Below are 17,563 nucleotides of genomic sequence, written 5' to 3' on the forward strand. Positions count from 1 at the left end.
CTGGAGGAGATTTTTAGTTAAGTGGCATGCCAAACCCTTTGACCCATTTCTATCTAAGGTTGAGACTGGAACAAATTTCCAGTGACTAAGATTTATTCAAATTACAGAAGGAGGAATGGCAAGAATGTATGAAAGAAATGGTTACTTCAAAAAGTAATAAAATTTTAGTTCTGCTATCATTATTAACATTCAAAAAAATATCTGCAACTGAGGAAAAAAGTGTAAATATATGAATTTGTTACATTTCAATTACACATCCATAAAGAGCATTAGATGAAATATGTTGTCTAGGGGGAGATAAGTCAAATATTACAGCAGTATTCTTACAGTGTAAGAAGCATATGTGGAAGCCAAGATCACCTGCTCCTTCGAGGGTGTCTGGTCAAAGGCCTTTGAAGTGCTAAAGGAGAAAATAAGAAAAGGTTCAGGCCACAAACTAGATCATACAGAGACACAAACCTGACCAAGAAATAATAATTGGAACTGATCTGTACCCTTGTCTGGCTGAGCTCTCTGTCTGATCATCACAGTCTACTCTTATCACAGTCTACTACTATCTTCTTACATCTTCCTCTTAAATATTTTCTTAGCTGTCTCTGAGTAATCTCACTCTGTGTCCCCTGTGTGTGCTATAAGGACTAAGTGTCAGCTACTTATGAGACCTTTATTCACGCAAGTGAAAACTGATACCAGCTATTGGAGTCAAACCAGGGGTTTGGGTGCCCCTGGCCTCTGGTGGCAGCTATGAGAGCAAGAGGGGTCTCAGCATCAGCTACTGGAACGATGGAGGTCTTTAGCCTCCAGTCATAGGGTGAGAATGGTGCATGTCCCAAAAAAACAGCTACTGAGGTGACTGCTCAGTACTGGCAGGTGGAGGAAGACTTCAGGAAACAGCCTGTGTGCTGGGTTCTAGGTCTTTCGGCATCTTTATCTTCACTGGTCCTGGTGAGTGGAGGTGTGTCTGTCATAAAGCTCAAGTGAGAGCAAGTAGGGGAGACTAAGATTAGGGCAGAGGTATCATGTTGGAGGATCCATGCTGGCATGTGACAGACCTACAGGTGTGGGGTGCCTGTGGGATGTATGTGTGCAGCAAGCACTGAGCTGAACGAATGAGTACAGGACTCGTGGGTGGGCAAGGATGTGAGAAAGCAGGAAGGGGTGCTGGGCAAACAGAGGGGTTGTGCAGGTATTTAGGGTATCTGCGAATATGTTTGTGCTTGTGTCCATGGAGAGTACTGTGTGTGTGCTGGAGGGTCTAGAGAAAAAGTCCTAGAGGCTGAGAGAATTGGGGTTGTTTAGTATGGAGAAGAGGAGGCTAAGAGACCTTATCTCTCTTTAAAACTACCTGAAAGGATATTGTAGTGATGTAGTTGTTGGCATCTTCACTCAAGTAAAGAGCAATAGGACTAGAGGAAATGGCATGAAGTTGCACCAGGGGAGACTTAGACTAGATATTAGAAAGAATTAGAAAGAATTACTGAGATAGCAGTCAGGCACTGGCATGGGCTTGTCAGGGAGGCTGTGGAGCCACCATCATTGAAAGCAGTGTACCTGAAGCACTCAGGACATGCTCTGGTGAGCATGGTGATTTATTTTCTGGGTTGATAGTTGAATGCAGTGATCTGAGAGGTGTTTCCCAGCCTGGCAAATCTGTGATTCCTCTAGTGACCTCATGCCTCTGCCAGTCGAAGAGGAGGTGGGGCAAATTGATAGTTTGAGCTTGTGTTTCATGAGTCCTCTCTGCAGGTGCTGCTGAAGGCAGAACCTTTTCTGTAGCAACCTGTGACCACCTGTGTTAACGTCTTGCTTGTGTGTGTCTGTGTGTGTTTGTCAGTCTCTGACATACATGATCAGCTCCACTGCTGGTTGAACCTGCAAATAGGAAAATGGAGCTGAATCCTTCAGCTGAATTGCCTCCAGGGACACACTGTCCCGTGTCCCTGGGGCAATGGGGTTGGGCTCCAGATGCTGACAGGAGAGAGTTCTAGGCTTGTGTTGCTGGACACAAATTCATTTCTAACATCTCTTAACATGGAGTATTAATGCTGTAGAAATTGATCTTAAACTATTCTCTTCTGGTTTTAAGAACTCATTCATCTGAATAGAAAAAAAATACCTTAGATGCTTTTTCGCATTTCATCCTGTCTCTTCTTGCTTCTAGATGAATTTGAACCACCATAATGCTCAGGCACTCTGTATGAAACCTGCATATATCATTTACTTAACCAATTTATTTGCATGGATTTTTCAATGACCATAAACTTCAAAAGACACTTAGGAAAAGATAAAATGGTCCCAGTTCTACTACCCATGCATAAAGAGGGACAATGAATCAAGATTATCTGGAGGACTGTTCTCAGGAAGGTTATTATTATGTCTCTGTACTGGAGATATGGGTAAATGATTTTACATATAACTATATATATACTAAAAATGTGCCTACTTTTCCAATTCAATAAATAAATAATTACCTAAATTAATGTAACTCCTAAAAATAGCCACATTAAAAATTATTAATGTAAACAAATTTTGAATCATGTCTGCTAATTCACTACTTGATTCAATGGCTGCCTAAAGTTTTTTAAAAAATAATTTAGTCCTGCTGTTGTTCAATTCATTATTTAATTTACTTTGTATTAATTTAATTCTCCTAAAACCTGAAAATATGCCACTCACAACTGGTTCACAAATGCTTTGTTGTATCATCATGTTGTGATAAAGAGAAAAAAATACTTCTGAGGATTTAAATATTACCTTTTTCAAATCATCAATGAAAATACTTGTCTTGTAAAAGAGCTTTCAAATACTTGTACTGATGCTGAAAAAATTTTATTTTTCAGAATTTTTCCTGCTCCATCTGGAGTACAGACCTCTTTTGCAATAGAGAAGCTAGAAAGATGAATCCTCACAAAACAAATCAATATGTTAGCTGCCATTTCCTAAGAAAAGAAGACAGCAGAATTTTCACAGTGACAGCTTCCCGAGTCATACCACATTTGGACATTGTAGAAGTTCATAAATTCACATGAATTCCACTTATTAATTTAAAAACTGTTTGCTTCATGCCACAGAGAAAATTTTTGGTTTGTATTTCTTGCATAATGGTTGTAAGATTAACTCTCATTTTTGTCACCCATATTTTGGCTTGTTGTCATCACAATGGGTAACTGAAGGTGCACGGTTTTTTTAAAAGAAGTTTATTACAGCAGTTTCTCTCTGAACACAGAAAAAAAAGCTGGTGCAGGTTAAATGTGGAAAATTATTCTTTATATATTTTGGGAAGACATACATGATTCTTCAATATTGTCATACTTAGTTTTTGCTGTTGTCTGGGATGCATTTAACTTCTTTCTCTGCAACCCTATTCTTCTGGGCTCTGCATTTATGGATAAAAAACTGTTGATAACATAACATAGTATAACATAGCATAACATAACATAAACAGTATTTTCTCTTTGCTGAACAATACTTGCACAGTACTGAGGTTTTCTCTTCCCATCCTCTCCCTTCCCCAGTTCTCCAATGAGCAGGCTGAAGATAGTCAAGAGCTTGTTAGAACCATAACCAGGGCAGCTGACACAAACTGATCTAATGGATATACCATTATATCATATCCCATACCATATGATGCTGTTATGAGGAAGAAATGCTCAGAAAAAGAAAGAGGAAAGGGAGAGGCTAGTGACTGTGGTATTTGCCTCTAGAAGAAGTAGTTATGCATGACCCCACTGCTGTCCAGGAAACAGCAGGACATCTGACTGCTGATGGGACATAGTAAATGAATTCCACCTCTTATTGCTCTCTTTGTTTGCATACCCAGCTTTTGCTTTCCCTTTTAAACTTCTACTGTGTTCATCCATGACTCTTATCTTCCTTTTAGCTTCCTTCCCTGTCTTCTGCAGCCCTGAGTGAGAAAAAATCTGGATGGGTGTTGGCCGGTGTTAACACACTATTTAAAAGACATAATAACAAAATAAATTTCCCACCTTACTGCTTTTTTGTTGTTGTTACTGTCCATTGCAGTGTATACTGTTAAAGTTCTTTTGATTTCACTTCTGAACTGAGGGGTTCTTGGAAAACTTAATAATTTCATTTTTTTCCAATGAATTTAAAGTGATCCAGGACTGAAAAAAACCCAACAAACATAAGCATAAAAATACCTCATAAAAGAATGGATAAGCATAAAAATGCATAAGCATAAAAAAAAAAAGCATAAAAGAATAAATATGCAGAGCCTTAATATTTCTAAAACACTGAAATAAAAATTTTGAGGTTTAGCCAACTACTTTTGCAAAATATATAAAAAGAGCAGTAGGTAATTGCATTAATATATACACTGGATGACATTTGTGAGAAGTTTTGGTAATAAAGTAGAATGAAGAGCGATGAAGATACATTACTTTTGCTGACAAAATACATGCTACCTATGGATTAGACCTTCCTCCTCCTCTGCCCTTTCAGCTGTCAGAGTCTTGCCCACAGGTAGAGGTTATTAAATTTTCAAGGTCCCTAGATAATTGAGTGTTGTAACTTGTCTATATTTAATGCTTTCCTCATGTCATTACTGCATAATCTAATGTACCCATTGTAACAGTTTTCTGCCTTCTAACAATTTACAAATTTCACCTAATCAATGTTAATTTAAAAAAAAATAATGAAAAATAATCAGTTTGATGAATTGGTTGAACTAAATGCATTTTGGAGCTCCCAGGATTCATGAATTACAACAAAAGGAAATAAAATCATCCAAAAGGGATATAGCAGAAAGACCTTGCTAAAGAATTTACTTCACCCAAGGGATTGTGAATAGTGTTCTGTACTTTTATGCTTCCTACTATCCATGATGATTTTTGTGGCCAAAAAAGCATTTTAACTGGTACTCATACATGATTATGGTATACTGTGAAGTTGCTAATGCAAAAGGTCTCCAGTCCTAACTTATTTGGTTAATAATTATCAGAACTTCTCATTCTATCTTAATATTAAGGCTTCAGTTATCACCTGATAATAAATTTTCCATATAAAATCAGGAAAGACTTAGAACACATAAACATGTCTGTGCTACCATCTGTGACAATTTGTCTCAAATACTGTTTCAAGTATCTCGACTCATTAATGGTATTCGCACAAGTTTTAACCCATTGACTTCTGTAGTCTGACTTACAGAAAAATCCCATGTGGATTTAGAGTTTGGCTTGACAACTATTCTATGCCTAGATTACTATTTGATTTCAAGAAAATATCCACAAGCTCCTTAGTAAACCATCTTGATGATGGTACAGTTTCATTTTGGTACAAGTCACTGTCACTAACAACATTTAAGTATTAGTGAAGTCAATGTCAAGGTCAAAATCCTTACAGAGAGGAATCTGAAGGATAAAAGTGAGCTTGGCTTGGGAGAAGATTTTGAAACTCTGCTTGCAGATAGGCATAATCCTGTTGCATGCATTTATAGGCAAATCAACCAAGTGCTAACAAGATCAGAGAGGAAGGAGGAAATTAGGTGTGGTAATGTTTAAAGGAAGCCAGAAAAATCTATAGGGACAGCCAATGTGTTTTTGACAGAGAGAAAGAACAACTTGTGGCATTAAAAAAATGTCTCCCATAATGCTTAGTTGATTTTTATGACAAAATGTTAAATACTTGGTGAAAGAGCTGGTCTATTCTTGTATAGGAGAAAAATTCTATTTATGTTACAGGTAAATATATAATTGCATTATGCAAACTTGAACCCTGCACAGTTTTGGTGCATTATGAAAACACCAGCCACAAATATTCGTTTGTGTGTTTGTTTGTTTTCAGTTCAATGCAGAGTGGCTCATAGTTGCTCTTCCTAATTCAAAAATGTCACAAGCTATCAAATATTGTATACATTATCAAATGAGATGAAGTACCAGTTGCATTTACCAGCAAGCAATCTTCTAATATGCTCTGCAGCTGTCAAGCAAAATACTGAATAGACCACTAAATATTTTCTGGACTGAGTAAGATGTTCCACGGAACGTCATGCATTTTAGTGCTAAATCAAATTTAATATTTTAAAAAAACAGTCACTGAATGTCGATGCTTACACAAAATGTGTGGATTTATTAAAAATATGCAGAACTCTACAAAATTTAAAATTTTCCATGAATAAATTAATTTAACATTGTTCTGTGTTTTCTATAAATATCCAATAAAGGTCTCTTATTTCCTTTCTCAGAATCCTCTGAATTGGATTGTTAATATTAATCAGGGATTAGCCCCATACTGCTTGAAAGTTTCAATACTCTTTGTTAGCATGTCAGATTGGTATCATGTTCCAACCAACAGCTATAGGCACCTGAATTCTTCACAGCCACTTCAAAGAGTTTCACGTTTGGTATATCCTGCCAACCTGGTCTTGTAGGCAAGCGAGTAGTATTCATCTGGCTGATATACTGTGTGGAATGTCAAGTTGTTTCAGTTGTTGTTTTGTTTTGGGGGGGGGTTTGTATTTTTTTTTCTTTTTTCTCTACTGTCATGAAACATTTCAAAATATTTAGTTTTTCCTTTAAGAACAGTGTTGTTTTCCTGTAAGTGAGCTAAAAGCATTGTACCAGATTTCTCATTCCTCAGAGGAAATAGATATATTTTACATCTCTTTTCTATGTAGTTTCCTCCTATGATCAAAAGACTATCTAAAAGGCTGTATCCTCTAGGCATCTCTGTCCCAAAAAACCTGCTGGTTTTGTTCTCTGTAGCTGCACTCCACCTTTACAGCTCCCTTGAGACCTGTTTAACACCTAATGCACTGTGGCACAGAGTAGTTTGGTGATTCAAATATTCTACTGGGAAACAGTTTTAGTCATCTTGGAGGAAAAAAGCTCTAACCCAGTATCAATATTTCTTATGCTAATGGGAATTCTTTTGGAGGAAATGTATTCAGCAGTTTTTAAGTACAGTATCCCACCTTTCTCCAAGATGAGTCAAACTGCATTTTTACTTGATTTACAAGGGGAAAAATAGCTTTTATAGATATATCTTTTTCTCCAAACTGGTGCACAGAGGCCCTTCAGATTCACAGACTACTACCATAGACTAGAATATAGAATGACCTGGACCAAAAAAACTTTCTGAACTGGTGCACATGCTGCTTTGACATTTCATATTTATAGACATGAAATTATATGAAGATATTCATATACAGAGATGTAACTGATAAACATTAAAAGGCAAGTCCAAAAATGCAGTAATATCTAGAATTATTTTTTTTCTGTTTCAAAAGTTTTGCATCAAACAGGCTTTATTATCAGATTTTTCAGGAATTTTTCCTGTCTAACATAGATAGTCTGATGACAAAATTTAATTATTCTACTAATTTTCTTGAAGTAATATTTTTTCCCTTTCCATTTTTTCCCTTTTAACATTTTTGGTCAACTTTTTATATTGTTTAGTTTTGTCCTCTCCAAATACAAAAAACATGATAAAAATTTTACTCTAAAAATTTAGATGTTGGCAGGTGGAAGATTATGAAAATAACTGGATCAAATAAACCTGCTTTTCACTGTTCTTTCTCTAGCTGGTTCCTTACTAGACTATATTTCTTAGAGCAATGCAAACAATATAAAATTGCCATTGTCTGGCTGCAGAAGGTACTGCTAGTCAAAAGGCCTAAAAAATCATTACTCATGAACTATGATTGTTGAGAAAGCCTTAACCACTTTCCCATGGTTTGCCTGTGGCAATAAATACAGTGATACATTTTACAAGATCTCTGACTTCTCCTCAGCTTTCTACCCGAAAGCTTTGAAGCTCTTGTAATACATGGAGGAGAGACACAACTTCAATTACATTTCTTTTTCAATGTGTAAAAAGATTCGTTATACTTACATAAAAAAATAAAACACTCGTTAATTTCTTTAAAACCTGCTTTGCAAGGGAAAATTAAACTGTTAAATGCATTTAACCAGGACAAAGTGATTTACTCAAACATTATTTATTTTAATTTGTCCTTCAGTCTCATTTAGTGCATGTATTGCCTATGGCTACAATCAGAGCTGCTTAGAATCCCTTGAACCAGATTAAAGATCAAAATCCTTCTTAGTGCCAGCTTATTGCATAGTGAATACAAACTCAATTCAATCAGCAAGCTTAAAGGAAGACTCAGATGTTAGTTAGTAAAGCCAGTGGAGATCAATAAAAAAATGCAGAAAACAAGGTGACCCAGAACAGAATATCAAAGGGTCTTTTGTATTTTTCAGTTCTGGCTAAAACCATGAAGTCATTCTTGTGCATACAGAAATATCCCCCAAAGAGATCAATGTACCCTGGAGACCTAAACATACTTCTAGTTCGTAATTCCAATTGTTGGACCACTATTCATATATAACCTCTTCTGTATGCTTTCCACATGTATATCAAAGCATTCTCTACCTCCTTATTGCAGATAGAAGTGGCTCATTTCTTCTTTTTAGTTTTTGCAATAAAATAGAGATTAAAGAGAAACAAAAATGACTAAGAATTTTGGTGAGTTTCACAGTCTCTAAGGACCAGAAATTTTCTTATTCAGCACTGGTAACATCTTATTACTTTTTAAAGGACTTCATATGATTTTTTTTTTTTTTTTTTTTTTTTTTTTAGAGATTTTGGGATTGTCTCTTATGGAATCTATCACAATTTAAATGTGCTATTTATTTATTTATTATATTTGAAAACTGAAGAAAAAAAAAACATCAAATCAAATTAAAACCAAAAAACAAAACAAAAGCCTCAACAAACAACAACAAAAAATACTCCACAACCCAATAAACTCAAACACCACAAAATTTTAAAAATTATCACAAGCTATATTTCTGCAAAACTACTACTAATCCTGTCCACAACTTACTCTTTACTAAATTCTTAGGAAAGAGGTCACAGATTTTTGGAAAAGGAAGCTAATAAGTGCATGCCTACCATGCCAGCAGCATAGGAAGGGGTTTCTGTCATGCAGCAGATACAGATTTACTCATGTAACACAACTTTATCTATGGGATGAAGTGAAGTGAACCGAGACAACTTGTGTGTTCTGTCATGTGAAGGGACATATGCCTACCAAATGAAAATGAATATATTGATGGGTGCACAGTCAGTCACACCATTATCCAAGCAGATTTGGTAGCATGACTAATATTCCTATAGAGCGCCAACACCTGATGGGAGACAGTATATTTTGTAACAGACCATAGCACGTCTGAAAACAAAATGATTTACTGTGTCTCAAGTCTATGCATGTTTGTTAGTTTGCTTTTTTTTTCTTTCTTTTTTTTTTTTGAAACAAAATGGGGAAAAAAAGCAACCAGCAGTTCAAAAACAAAGCAAAGCAAAGAATATTTAAAGGTTAAATTTCTAAAGGACATTTATATTCAGTTACCACTGAAAACCACACTCATGATGTGTGCATTTGTGTGCATTCAGGTACTGCTAAAACAGGCTCAGATGTACAGATATAAAACTAAAATATTCTTTTTACTAAAAAAAAAAAAAAGAAATAAAAGGCTTATCTGCCATATATTTTGATTTTTAAGAATAAATTCTTTTACTGTACCTGTAGAATATATTTAAGTTAATTATCTTTTATTACAGTGGTTTTAGTTAAACTATGCCTCAATAAAGAAAGACAAATTTTTCATTTTTTCCATGCTCACAATACTGAATTTTTCCTCCACAAGCTTAAGGAAATGTACCTATATATTTTAATAACAGTTCACTGTATTTTACCACCTTTTTAACAACAGAGTAATGCGACTTGTAAAGATGAGAAGATGTGGTGCTTAGGGACAGGATTTAGTGGTGGACTTGGCAGTGGTTAATGGTTAATGCTTGAACTTGATGATCTTAAAGTTCTTTTCCTGTAGCAGGACGAGCCTTTCTTCTTCTTCCTGAGGCTCGATGAGCTGCTGGCCTCTCCATGCCTCACACCAGAGTGAGCTGAGCTTCTCTCTGTGGGTGTGTGTCCCACCTTTATTGGCCCCCTGGTCTTGCTCATGCCCAATAGGGAGACTGTCCTAATCAGGCACAGGTGGACTCACACCCACTCTTTGGCAACTCGAGGCACCTGGTTTATCTTGTTTCTCTACATTTTCCAACCAAAATTATTTTGTGATTCTATGAATTACAGGAGGCATAAGCTTCAGCCTATAGTATAATGTAATACTCCGTGTGCAAAATAGAAGAATTAAGACATTATAGATTGGAATTTTTATCTATTTCTTTTTAAACTATCAAATTATGTGTAAGGCTGCAACAATGGGACAGTTCAGTATATATATATATATATATTTAAATATAAATAAACAAACCCCAAAATCTGTACCAACAAATAATGTTCAAACTCCTAAACCTCACCAATAATGAGGTTTCACTTTTGTGCTTGTTCTCAGTGCTACTTTTTTCCTTCTATCAATATCTCTATTAGGAACATTAGTAAAATATCTTTACATGGTCAAAATCCAACTATACATTGTGTACCTAACTCAAATAATTACTTCGGCACATGAGATACAATGTTGTTCTATTAAAAGTCTTGGCTTGGGCAGAAGGATTCACAACACTGGTGAATAAGTTTCAATGAATGATGAGATCTCTTTCTAACACTGGCATTTATGCCAGTTGATACCCAAAATGCTTCTAACTGGATATGAACAAGAATGGATTTTGGCACTAATACAAAGATGAAGAAAAACTTCTTTACAAAGTAGAATACAAAGGATGTGCTGATTTCCTTCATGTAGTAGCACACATTTGGATCCAAACGATCAGCTCCCTGGTTTTGCTTGATCCACAATCATGCAAAGAGGACATGCTGAGTTCTCACTCCAGCTTAGTCTGTAGGGTTTTAATCCATATCTTTCATATTCCAAAAGCAGACTGCTGACTGCTGATTATTCCATTTTTTATGTATTAGAGATTATTGTGTATGCAAAACTGCATAAGAATGTAAAAGTCCTAACATTAGGAGGAGGGGAGGTGAAAGCAGTGAGTGTTTAATATCAAATGCATAAAGACATGGGCAGTCAAGCAGGAAAGAGACCTAGATCTTCTGGAAATTTTGCAAATAGCTTTTTCAGCTTCTTTGAAAAAGCATATACTTATCAGTACAGGGAATTTCCCATTACAATGAGTGACTTTTTTGAGTAGAAAATTCAAGACCAACTCAGCTTCCAAGGTACTTATTGTTCTTTTATATTTATTCAGAAGTTTGAGTTCCACGGGTAGTAAGAATTTCTGGCACTTGTGTATTTTCTTTTATTATTATACAGTGCTACAGAGTTTAATGGAGTTGATGGACTCCACATCCACAGGAGTGGATGGAATCATTATATGATTTTATTTTTTGTAATGTTGCTTTAAAAATCACTAGAAATCAATAGAGAGGAGATCCATTCTTTAGCTTTGTTGACTGTCTTGCAGATTTTTATATCAGCATGGTCCTGAATTACTTGTTATGTATAAAATATCTATAAAGGGCTATGATTTCTGCTTTGGATTGACTCTCCAATACAGATCTATAAAATGTGTAATTCTTTAGAATTAGCTACACAGAAGTGGTATTTACCTGTCAAAACTGCTGTCACCTAGTCATAATAGCTTACTAGAGCTAATAGTTGTGGCAGCTCTACTGTAGGTTATGTTGTTTAAATGAAATAAGACTAGTAATTTAAAGCTCTATGGAACAGAGTTGAGTGTGGGGGTTTTTTAAGAAATGTCATAAAGCAATTTTTTTTTCCTTAACTCACAAAATTAAAAATGTCCTTCCAACTTGGACCAAAATTCCTAATAACCTTGAGCTCTCTGTTGACTCTTGTACAATTAATCTGGAAAGAAGTTGACAATGGAATCTTCTGAACCATGGGTATAACTAAATCTGTATATTTCTGCTCCTCATTTGAGGAACTGATTTGATATTTTGAGTTTTATTTATTTTTTAAAGCATGAGAATAAACTTTATATATAGATAATGTATAATATAGATAAGAAAAACTGCAACAGCAGAAGAGTGCAATAATAATTAAGAACACAGGTTAAGGTTATAATGTTTTTCCTATTTTTCGGGTGAACATGTAGATATTTTGTAGTCCTTACCCAAGCAGAAATTCCAAGGCATGTTTATCTGAGTAAAACCGGGAGGAGAGTAAGAATTATTAATGTGGAAAGAAGCATTTCTTATCATCATCTCTGAGCTAGTGGAAAATCTCAGAAAATCTCAGTATGGTCTATATCACCAGGGCTATGAATAATGAGAGAAAGCCCATTATATGGTAGATTTTTTAAGGAAAAATGCTTACTTTGCATCCAAAAGAACTGACTGTTTGACTCGTCATTTTCAAAATACTAAAAGATGTTTTCACATGGTATTCAATTCTGAAATTAACTGTGACTGTAAGGTACATGCAAGACTCAATTGATGTTTTGTGCTACAGCTGGATTTTAGTAACAACCATTACCTCTGATAATTATGGATTTCAATATCCAAGTCTCAATGTGATGAGAAAATTCTAGTTAACACCAAATGGTTACATCATAATTTCAAAATAATTGACATAGTAAAAGAAAAAATAGATATAATAAAGATATAGTAATAGATCTAATTGAGTGAAATTGTTATTAGTTACTGTTTATTTTAGATTGTCTTCTCTTAATTTCATAAGAAATGTGGAATTTGCACTCAAAATCTCATAATTAGTTAATCAAAGGAAATTAATTTTAATTTGTCTAACATCTTTAATCAAAACTTCAAAATAAAAATGCAAGTAGACAAATAAATTTCAATAAGAAGTTTGGAATCTAAGTATAAGTTGAGACATTAAATAATCTTAAATTCATCTGTCTTTGAAAAATCCTAAACCTTATCTTAAAACTTCCTTAAAATCTAATTTCTAAAACTGTAAAGTACCAATGTTTGTGTAGTTTTAGCAGGTCATCTAATAATGACTGAATTATGAAAAAGCCTCAAATCTATTCTCAATTAGATTTATGTAAACAACTGCATAGGTGTTATTTAAACATAGAGACATGTGCTTAGCTTCCTTGCAAAATTAGGGAATTTAAATAAATTGCTATGTTATATGTATGTACATTTTTTGCAAGCCTGCATACACCCGTAAATAACTATAGGTCCCCATGCATACACACACCTACATGCAAGCACACTGAATGACTTTCTAACCTACCAAAACTTTGGGTTCTTCATTGTAGTTCTTGTTTTGGTCAGAAAGTCTAAGTCAGAAGACGAGGCTACCACCCTCATTCATTAAAGATGCCTTATTCTTTTTTTCACAGTTGAACCTAATCTCCTTGATCTTTACCATGACTTTTGCATTACTCACTTGTAAAGTTGAAAGAATGAATGGCTTCTTCTAGAATGTGGTACAATAGCAAGAAATTTTTGCAGCATGGTCTTCATATTCTCATATAATTTATTAAGTCATTAAGGGATGATTTTTCTGTTTCCCAGAAAGAGGACTCAAAAGAGATCCTCAGAGTTTTACAGCTTACAGCCTTGCCACTGAACTGGTGAGTAAACCAAAATTTATGAAAGTTGATGGTACAAACTATATCACTGATTGCAACCTTGGGAACACTGGTATTTTCATTTATTTAAAAGAATGTTAAAAGAATGCACAGCTACAAACACAAAAAAGAGCAATTGATTTATTATGCCTTATGTGCTGGTGATATTTGTCATGTGGTAAGAAAGGAAGAATATTTAGAGAAGTTTTATTTGTCTCCTTGGTTTTCATTATTTAGCTAATGTCTAGGAACAAAAAAAAAAAAAAAAGTAAAATCTTAATGATCCAAGAGTGCTCTCTGGTGGCACAAAACCAAGGCATTTTATTCTCTAAAAAACTTCCACAAGTCCAGTACCCAAGTCCTTGAAGACAGATAAATGACAGGAATTCTCAAACATGTTCCCTAATGATAAGAAAAACAGAGCAATAAGCAACTTTAAAACCACCAAGGCATGAAATGTGAAACCTGGCTTAGCAAAGGTAATAAAAAAAAATATTAAAAAATAATATTTGTTGTACAGCAGATGTTTTATACTCAAGGAATGAATTTCTCTGTCATGTAATGAATATCCAAAAGTGAGAGAATTATACTGCATATTAATGTATTTTACCATGGAATAACTTTGAACTTTAAGAAACAGCTTCTTCAGTCTCTGCTTTAATTTGTACTGTCTTAAAGTGGGGAGGAGGGAAAAAATAAAATCAGTTTGGAGAGGTGAAAGAGAAATTGAACCATAATCATTAAGTTGCTGAGTTCAAAACAATTTCCTTTGCTTCTTTGGCACAAATATGGTGACTTGTATTTTTGGTTATGTAGAAATATTTTGAATATAAATAACTAAATAATCACACACCACATTTTTTTAGCTAGGAAGTAGATGAGGACATTGTATCTGTTAGGCTAGTTAAGCTGTGTGTCTGTTTTTGAGGGCCAAGTAATTTAACACATTCTCCCAACTAGCTACATCTCTAATTCTTTCCTTTAAAAAAAGAGAAATATAGGTCTTCTTCCTACATCAAAGTGGAAAAAGAAAAAAAAAGTTTTTCCTATGAAGCTATCTTTAAAATGATGGGCATATTCTACTCATACCATATTAATTATCAGAGGTTTCTGCTGTAGGTCATCATATATTGTACTCTTCTATTTTCTCTTAATATTCCTTGAAGCCATGGAGACATAACATATGGTGTAGCTAAACAATAAGAAGGTAGGGACCAAAGAGACAGTCTTACATATAATGTAGGCAAAATCCCAGGTTGCAAAAATATTTACTAGCAAATTTCTGATAAATATTTTGTATGAAGCTAAAATAAAAAATGCTGCCAGTGTTTGATGACATTAATTATTCTGATGTTATTCTGTATGGCTTAAAACAGGTATGTTTAGCCCTGATATTAATACACCAGAATTAATTTTACTGTTATTACTAAAGTGCTGAAATATACGGGGAAACTATTGGCCAGATAAAGAGCACAGACCTAAGAACTGTTTATGATTTTCATAAGAATAATGCATTCTACACATATCAAGATGAAGCTCTCAAGAGTTTCTAGAGCTACTGGAAGAAGAGGTGCATGAAAAGAACTTTCTCTGCAACGAAGAATGTATATGAAGTCAGTCTACATCTCAGATGAAATACCAATACAGATATATTGAAAGGATATTTTTTATTATACATTTGATTTTTAGTTACTGAAAAAAAGTGTTCAAATGTAGAGAGTAAAATCTTTCTATTTCAGTGAGAAAGTGACAACAAAGAGGGGACTGACTCCACTTGCTCCACTGCTCCACTTGCTCCACCTTCACTGAGGGACAGGGAAAAGGAACCTTAAGGTTCATTAATTGATACAAAGATAAGGTTTGCATTCCACAATTATAGTAACAGGCAAAAACCAGATACATTCAATTTGTGAGGAAAAATTAATCTACAAGAAGAAAGAGAAAACGTGGACAGATCTTAATACCTTCCTCCCACTCCTCCTTCTCTTTTCTTCCTGGACCCCAATTACTTCACTCCCACCACTCCTCAGGGTACAGGGGACGGGCAGTGGGGCTTTAGGGTCAGTTCACCACAAGCTGTTTCTGCTGCTCCTTCCTCCTCAGGAGGAGGACTCCTGACATTCTTCACCCTTTCCAATGCAGGGTCCCTCTCATGGGTGAGAGTCCTTCAGGAACCCCTCTGACATGAGTCCCTCCCAGAGGTGCAGTGCCTCAGGAACTGCTCCAGCCTGGGCTGCACACAGAGTCCCAGCTGCTCTGGGAACAGTCACCTCCTCTGCCACGGGGTCCTCCACAGCTACACATCCACATCTGTCCCTCTCTGCAATCCTTCACTGGCTGCTTCTTCACGTCTGCCCACCTCTGACACCTCAGGGGCTACAAATCCATGTCTGCCCCAGTTTGGTCATAAGGATATTTAGCAGTATTGGAGACAGTACTGACCCCAAGGAACTTCGCTTGACTGATTTTAAGCTACCAACTGCCACCACCCTTTGAATTCAGCATTTGGTCAATTTCCCACCATTTTTGCTACTTACCTGTCTAATCCTTATTTTACCAGCTCATTAGCAAGGAAACTGTGTGAAGGACAAGATCAAAAGCCTTGCTAACATCAAGGCATGTCATATCCACAGCTCTGCCCTCATCCACGGAGGTAGTTGTTTCACTGTAACAGGCAGTTATGTAGAGATCAAAAAATATTTATTTTAGTCAGGTGTCACTAGCATGAATTTTAATCACACAATGATGATCTGAATTATATGACTTAATTACCTGATTATATTATGTTTAAGCATTTCTATGACCTTTTCATATCTAATTTTCATATCTTAAATGAATTAAATGCATCTATCATGTGGTAACCTTTTACGATATGAGATCACTTGCTTTATACAATTCCTCTAGTTAATTTAAAAATCAGTTAGCCACTAAATTTAGATCATAGAATGCTTGTCAATAAAGCTGCATATTTTATTTTGTTTTTACTTAACATATCCTAAACTCTGTGTATATAAAGTTATGTTATATTCTGTTGCACAAGTATATTTTTATCAGTACATTGAAAAGCATATACCTTTTTATGGGAAGCACACTTATTCTGCTGCTTCAAAGTTCTTGAAGGTTGGAGTATATAGTTAAAATACTTTAGCTAATATCATAAACTTTTCAAAGACTGCATAAATGTACACTTCCACTGCGCTAACCTTGAACATCTGCTTTTATAAATTGGGTTTAATTTGCAGCTGTCAATCAGTTTCACTTCAATGTTTTTTTTCTTTTTGTGTTAATAGAATCTTTTCCCGCTGAAAGTTCTTGTTTTTCTTACAGTGAAAACTGAAAAAGCTTGGATAGCTAATTACAAAAATATAGTGAAAATGATTTTTAGGAAGAGCATGAATTAAGAATCATCACTGAAATTTCTTGTGGTTCATCTTTTAGTCCTTAAGCTAGCATGTTACTTAAGCACATGTTTAACTTTTACTCAATGTAAAGTAAAAATCCACAGAAATGTTAAAGAGATTAGGGTGTGGATTTTTTTCTTTTAAAATCTTGTACTCAATTCATAGTAATTTTTTTATCACTGGTAGAAGGGTAAGTGCATGAAACATGAAACTGTGCATTTTGTCATAGACATGTATTTAGTTTCCAGTTGAGCATCACTAAGGAACTTATCACAAAATGTTCTCTCACTAACCATCTCTTTGAAAAGGTGTATGAAGAGATGTCCTAAGTACATAAAAATGCTTTACACTGTTTAATTTCAACTAACCATGATCTAGAAATATGCGAGGATTTTTTTCTCTACCGTCCAAAATTTAAACATTAAATATAATTTTAAAATATCTACTACAGTATAATTGGTCCAAGACTTGCAGCCTCTTAACCAAAAATAATCTAAATCCAGTGAGGTTAGGACTGTGGGAGACTTAGTTGTTTTCTGCAGTCACTGCAAGATAATTGGTTTCCTCTATGCTGAATTCTGAAAACAAGTCTACTATTTTGAATGATATTATGAAGCTGTGTGATATGTTCTTCTGGTATAATGTTTCAT

The sequence above is a fragment of the Calypte anna genome, chromosome 1 (assembly GCF_003957555.1).
Source record: "Calypte anna isolate BGI_N300 chromosome 1, bCalAnn1_v1.p, whole genome shotgun sequence".
Taxonomy (NCBI): domain Eukaryota; kingdom Metazoa; phylum Chordata; class Aves; order Apodiformes; family Trochilidae; genus Calypte; species Calypte anna.